This window comes from Triticum aestivum, chromosome 1B, assembly GCF_018294505.1.
Source record: "Triticum aestivum cultivar Chinese Spring chromosome 1B, IWGSC CS RefSeq v2.1, whole genome shotgun sequence".
In the NCBI taxonomy this organism is placed as follows: domain Eukaryota; kingdom Viridiplantae; phylum Streptophyta; class Magnoliopsida; order Poales; family Poaceae; genus Triticum; species Triticum aestivum.
The window spans coordinates 141,956,878-141,963,420 of NC_057795.1; positions in this window are offsets into that span (position 1 = coordinate 141,956,878).

Below are 6,543 nucleotides of genomic sequence, written 5' to 3' on the forward strand. Positions count from 1 at the left end.
CCGGCTAGATCCGTGCCGCCGCCTCCGCGCCGATCCTAGCCGGTGCCGCCCTGTCGCCCCCGCACCCGTGACCTCCAGCCAGCCTCCTCGCTGCCGGCCACCGCGTCGCCGTGCCGCCTCGCCGCCGCCGCGCCGCCCGGCCTCTCCGACGCCTCCTCCGACCGGATCCAGCGAGGAGCGCCTCGGATCCGGACTTCCCCAGCTCCGGCCATCTCCGTCGTCAACTCTGGCAAAACTCTAGCGAGCCTCGATCTACGTGCAAGTCAACCCAGATCTGGACCCCGAAGGTTGACTCCGATTTTTGCTTAAGTCCCGAAATATTTTGCATAATGTTGCCCTGTTCATCGCGTCATATCTCCATGCGTACTGCTCCGTTTTGTGCGTGTAATATATCAAAATGTTTTTTGAGAGATGCTCTACATTTCATTCCATTGCATCATGTTCATTTGAGTCCATCTTGATGCCTAAATCATTGTTGCAAGAGTGCTATATGATGTTGTCTACTGTCTGTTAACAGAACATGTTCATTTGTCATTTTTGCCATGTTTGATGTGTGCATCCTATGAGGTTGATGTCTACATGTGTTTTGAACTACATCATGCCATCTTTACAGGGGTGTATGCCATGTATTTTTGTGATCAATGTGGTGACTAGAACAAGCATGCAAACTAGACTTCATGATGTTGCTGTTTTTAGTCCCTGTTCTGCTGTTATTTTGATGCCATGTAAACATGTTGCTACAGAGATATCCATGCATATTTTGAGATACTTTAGTAAGGATGTTCTGAACATATGGTTGTTCTATATCCATGAATGCCCTTGTTTGCAATTTTGGAGTAGTCTAGCATGTCAGTTTCTTGTTCTACTTTTGCTATAAAATGTTTCCTGGCAGATTGTTTACATGTTATTCAATTTTGCCAAGGTTGTTGTTGTTGATCCTTGCATGCTATGAACTTGTTCTTACCTTGGTTAGTTTCATATACATGTCTTCTTGCTGATTCTATGCTTATCTTGTCATGCAATGACTTGCGGTGAGTGAATCGAGCTCGTGAAGTAGTTTCTTGTTGTTACTGTTTTGCTAGGCTGAATCTGTTATTTCATGATGCTATGTAAACCTACTCCTACTAGTCATTCTATGCATAATCTGGAGATTTTCACTAAGGGTGTTTTGTTCTACATGTTATGCTCTATCCATCTATGCTCCTGGTTGCGATTACAGTCTGCTATAGATTGTTGTAATCTTGCTCCAAAGTTGCTAAATAATGTTGCTGTCAGCCTATTAACATTAAGTTCAGTTGTTGCCATGCGCTTTGCTAGTGATCCATGCACTCTATGAACTTTCTCTTGCCCTGATTAGCTTCATAAACATGTCTTCTTACTGTTGGTTACCTTTTCATGCCATGTATTGCCCTGTGGTGAGTGGTTCAAGCTCACCAACATGCCTACTTATCGTTGTTCCTGCCATGTATGAATCTGTCATATAACTTGCGATGTTTACATGGGTGCCATCATATTTTCTGTTCCTTTTTGGCTCATTGTCAGTAAAGGACTTTTGTTCTATGCGATTAGTAGATTCATGCCATGCCTTTTTTTGCCATGATAAGTTCCTGTAGCATGTTGTTTGATAGCTCTAAATATTGCAACTTGATGTTATTTCTGCAAAGTCTGAAACTGTTATTATTTGCAATCTTGCCATGTGTGTTTGAGCATGTTCTAGTCATTTCTGGAGATAGCTCAGTGTTCATGTTTTGTTATGCTTTACTTGTGCATCATGCCCATGCCTTTTGTTTTCTTGTTGAGGTTATGTAGCATGTTGTTTTGATGCTTGTAATATGCCTAGTTGCTGTTTTGGGCAGATTGTTGCTATAACTTGTTTCATGTCTGTGTTGAACCGTTGCTCCGTTTTGAGTGTGCTCTATATGAAACTTGCTTGATTTTGCATGTAGCTTCATATTATCTTGTTACATCCTTGTGTTGAGGTGTTTCCTTGATGTTTGTATGCATTTTGCATCAATGTCATGTTTAACTTGTTTTGCTCATATCTTCTAGGCCGTAGCTCCGAATTAAATGAACTTTATATGTAACTTGACTAGAATCTCGTGTAGATCATCTTGGTTCATCTTAACTTGCTGTCTAACAACTTGGACATAAGGTTTATTCAGATCTGGACCAATTTTGAAATTTGCATATGAGGACTTACCAGAATTGTTATATGTTGTTTCCGGCCTCATTTAAACTTGCCTTGATGTGTTGCTCTTGTATGCATCATCTCTTGCCATGAGTAGCTTCATGTAGCCTTGTCATGCATCATGCTTGGTCGTGCATCATGTCTTGTATATGTGTGGTGTGTTTACTATGTTGTGTGCTTCTTCTCGATAGTTCCTGTTTCGTTGCAATCGTGAGGATTCGTTCGTCTACGCTTGGTTCGTCTTCGTGGCTTCATCTTCTTCATGGACTCGTTCTTCTTCCTAGCGGGATTTCAGGCAAGATGACCGCTACCATGGATCTCACTACTATCATTGCTATGCTAGTTGCTTCGTTCTATCGCTATGCTGCGTTACCTATCTTTTGCTCATCAAGCCTCCCAAATTGCCATGAACCTCTAACCTTTGACACCCTTCCTAGCAAACCATTGCTTGGCTATGTTACCGCTTTGCTCAGCCCCTCTTATAGCATTGTTAGTTGCAAGTGAAGTTGAAGATTGCTCCATGGTAGACATGATTATGTTGGGATATCACAATATCTCTTATTTAATTAATACACCTATATATTTGGTAAAGGGTGGAAGGCTCGGCCTTATGCCTGGTGTTTTGTTCCACTCTTACCGCCCTAGTTTACGTCATATCGGTGTTATGTTCCCGGATTTTTTGTTCCTTACGCGGTTGGGTGATTTATGGGACCCCCTTGATAGTTCGCTTTCAATAAAACTCCTCCAGCAAGGCCCAACATTGGTTTTACCATTTGCCTCACCACCACCTACATTTTCCTTGGGAGTAATTAACCCAAGGGTCATCTTTATTATAGCCCCCCCGGTCCAGTGCTTGTCTAAGTGTTGGTCCGAACTAGAGCCCTTTGTAGCGCCCCCTCGGGGAAACTTGAGGTCTGGTTTTAGTTGTATGGATTGCTCATCCAGTGTTGCCCTAAGAACGAGATATGTGCGGATCCAATCGGGATTGTCGGCGCATCGGGCGGTCTTGCTGGTCTTGTTTTACCATTGTCAAAATGTCTTGTAAACCGGGATTCCGAGTCTGATCGGGTCTTCCTGGGAGAAGGTATATCCTTCGTTGATCGCGAGAGCTTATCATGGGCTAAGTTGGGACACCCCTGCAGGGTATAATCTTTCGAAAGTTGTGCCCGCGGTTATGCGGCAGATAGGAATTTGTTAATGTCCGGTTGTAGATAACTTGACACCAGATCCAAATTAAAACGCATCAACCACGTGTGTAGCCATGATGGTCTCTTTTCGGCGGAGTCCGGGAAGTGAACACGGTTTTGGGTTATGTTTGACGTAAGTAGGAGTTCAGGATCAATTCTTGATCATTGCTAGCTTCACGACCGTTCCATTTGCTCTCTTCTCGCTCTTATTTGCGTATGTTAGCCACCATATATGCTTAGTCGCTGCTGCAACCTCACCAGTTTACCCCTTCCTTTCCCATTAAGCTTTGCTAGTCTTGATACCCATGGTAATGGGATTGCTGAGTCCTCGTGGCTCACAGATTACTACAACAAGAGTTGCAGGTACAGGTTATGCGATGATCTTGACGCGAGAGCGATGTTTGCTTGTTTTGGAGTTCTTATTCTGCTTCTTCTTCAATCAGGGGATAGGTTCTAGGTCGGCAGCCTGGGCTAGCAGGGTGGATGTCGTTGAGTTTTTGTTTGTGTTTCATCCGTAGTCGGATGGTGCTATTATGTATTGTGATGTTGTATTCGTGTGGCATTGTATGCCTCTTGTATGTATCCCCATCTATTATGTAATGTTGATGTAATGATATCCACCTTGCAAAAGCGTTTCAATATGCGGTTCTATCCTTGGTGGGACCTTCGACTCTCTTTAGGATAGTATCGCATATTGGGCATGACACAAGGGCTGGGCCGCGCGCCCCTCCCCCCTAGTCCGAATAGGAGAAGGAGAGCGGGACGGCGCCCCCCCTTTCCTTCCTCTCTCCCTCCTCCTTCCCCCCTTCTCCTATTCCAACTAGGAAAGAAGGGAGTCCTACTCCCGGTGGGAGTAGGACTCCCCTTGGCGCGCCCCTCCTTGGCCGGCCACCCCCTCCCCCTTGGCTCCTTTATATACGGGGGCAAGGGGGCACCTCTAGACACAACAATTGATCCTTGAGATCTCTTAGCCGTGTGCGGTGCCCCCTCCACCATAGTTCTCCTCGATAATATTGTAGCGGTGCTTAGGCGAAGCCCTGCGACTGTAGAACATCAAGATCGTCACCACGTCGTCGTGCTGACGGAACTCTTCCCCGACACTTTGCTGGATCGGAGTCTGGGGAACGTCATCGAACTGAACATGTGCAAGAACTCGGAGGTGCCGTAGTTTCGGTGCTTGATCGGTCGGGTCGTGAAGACGTACGACTACATCAACCGCGTTGTTCTAACCCTTCCGCTTTCGGTCTACGAGGGTACATGGACAACACTCTTCCCTCTCGTTGCTATGCATCACCATGATCTTGCGTGTGCGTAGAGAATTTTTTGAAATTACTACGTTCCCCAACACGGGACTCGCCTGAAGTGCTGCGTGGAGAGCTCCTCCGATGGAGATTCTAACGATGGAAGCTCTTCGTCGAGCGAAATTGATGAGGAGGACAGCGGGGCGGATAGCGGGGACGAGTCCGACTAGGCGTCGGACGCCCCGCGCCTGGGCGGGTGCGGCAGCAGCAGCATCTGTACCTGGCCGCTCCTCTGGCAGAGGTTTGCCGAGGGCAAGGCTAGCTCCTTGAACTTCTCGGGGCCGTCTCCTTGGGAAGTTGGGGTCGGGAGGCTGCGGAAGAGGAAGAGGACGGGCGGCAAGGCCGTCAACTCAGAGTACGCGGGCACCGATGCCTTCATCGCGTATTGCCGGTCCTGCAGCCTCGTCTTCCAGCTCCTTTCCCGGCACCGTCATCACCGGCCTGCCCGTGGGCGGCCACCAAGGTTTTCTCTTGGTGCTTTCTGCTGCTCATAGCTTGCCTAGGCGCCCCTTTTGCCCTTTCGCCTCCTTGACCTGCCTCCTGAGGAGAGGGACAAGAAAGGGATTACGGGCATCTTATCTCTTTTTTAGTTTGTAAGCCTACGGGCCTTTGTTAAATTTAAAACTTGTAATCCCCTTGCTCATGTTTTTCATCTCGCACGAACTGTACCTGTATGGGATATTTTTTATGAAAAAGGGATGCTTGCCGGGTTTTTCGTTCACAGGTAAATCCTGCGACAAGGAGCGAATCCTTGTTATTGTTTAAGATAAACGTTTTTCGCCCGACAACAGGCCTTGCCGTCTCCCCACTCCACTCGACCGTTCTCGCGCTCTTGGCAGAGGCAGGGATGAAGTGGGCTTTAGGCTCCTCGTCCCACCTCCTTGCCACCGCGGCTACGACCAAATCGGGACCCAGGAAATAATCCTTGGGTACAGGAAAAAGGGGAGCACGGCAGCCTAGAGATAAGAACGAGGTTTCACATACCCCAGCCCGGTTCCGAAATGCATGACAGAGGATAAAAGACTTATCTGGATCTGCAGCCCCCGGCAATCTCATCTTGCCGCGGTTGGATCCTTGTGCTTGCAGCCCCCGGCAACTCTGGTTTACCGGGGTCGGGGCCCCAGTCCGTTTCCTTCTTCCCGAGTAGCTCAGTAGAAATGCTCATGTGCCCTGCGAACCAAAGGAGGACAGAAAAGGAACAGATAGACGCGCACTCGACCTCTAGGCTAGGGGTTAGTCGCTTCTAAGCACTACCAACCGTAACCAAGGACGAGACTCGACCTAGTATGCATGCTATAACTTAGGGCGCCAGCGCTTTATTTATTTATGCTCAGGGTCTGCGCCTGGCTTTGTACAAAGGGTCACATGCAAAGCTTGTACAAAAGGTGGCTTGCCGAGAGGCCCGGCAAGCCGCACCTTATGGGTAAAACTTGCGAAGATGCTCGATGTTCCAGGAGTTACTCACTGGGACGGCATCTTCGGTCTCCAGGCGGACTGCGCCAGGCCTGGTGACTCGCATTACCCGATAAGGGCCTTCCCACTTTGGCGTCAACTTGTTGGAATTCTTGGCCGAATGAACGCGCCGAAGAACAAGGTCGCCTTCCTCAAAGCTTCGGGCATGAACCTTGCGGCTATGGTAGCGGTGCAAGGCTTGCTGGTAGTGTGCCGCTCTCACAACCACCCGAAGACGATCTTCCTCAAGGAGCATCACGTCATCTTGGCGCAACGGCTCTTGCTCAAGCTCATCATAAGCGAGCACTCGAGGTGACCCGTATATGAGTTCCGTGGGGAGAACTGCTTCCGCCCCATATACCAGGGCAAAAGGTCTCTAGCCGGTGGCTCGATTTGGCGTCATCCTGATCGACCA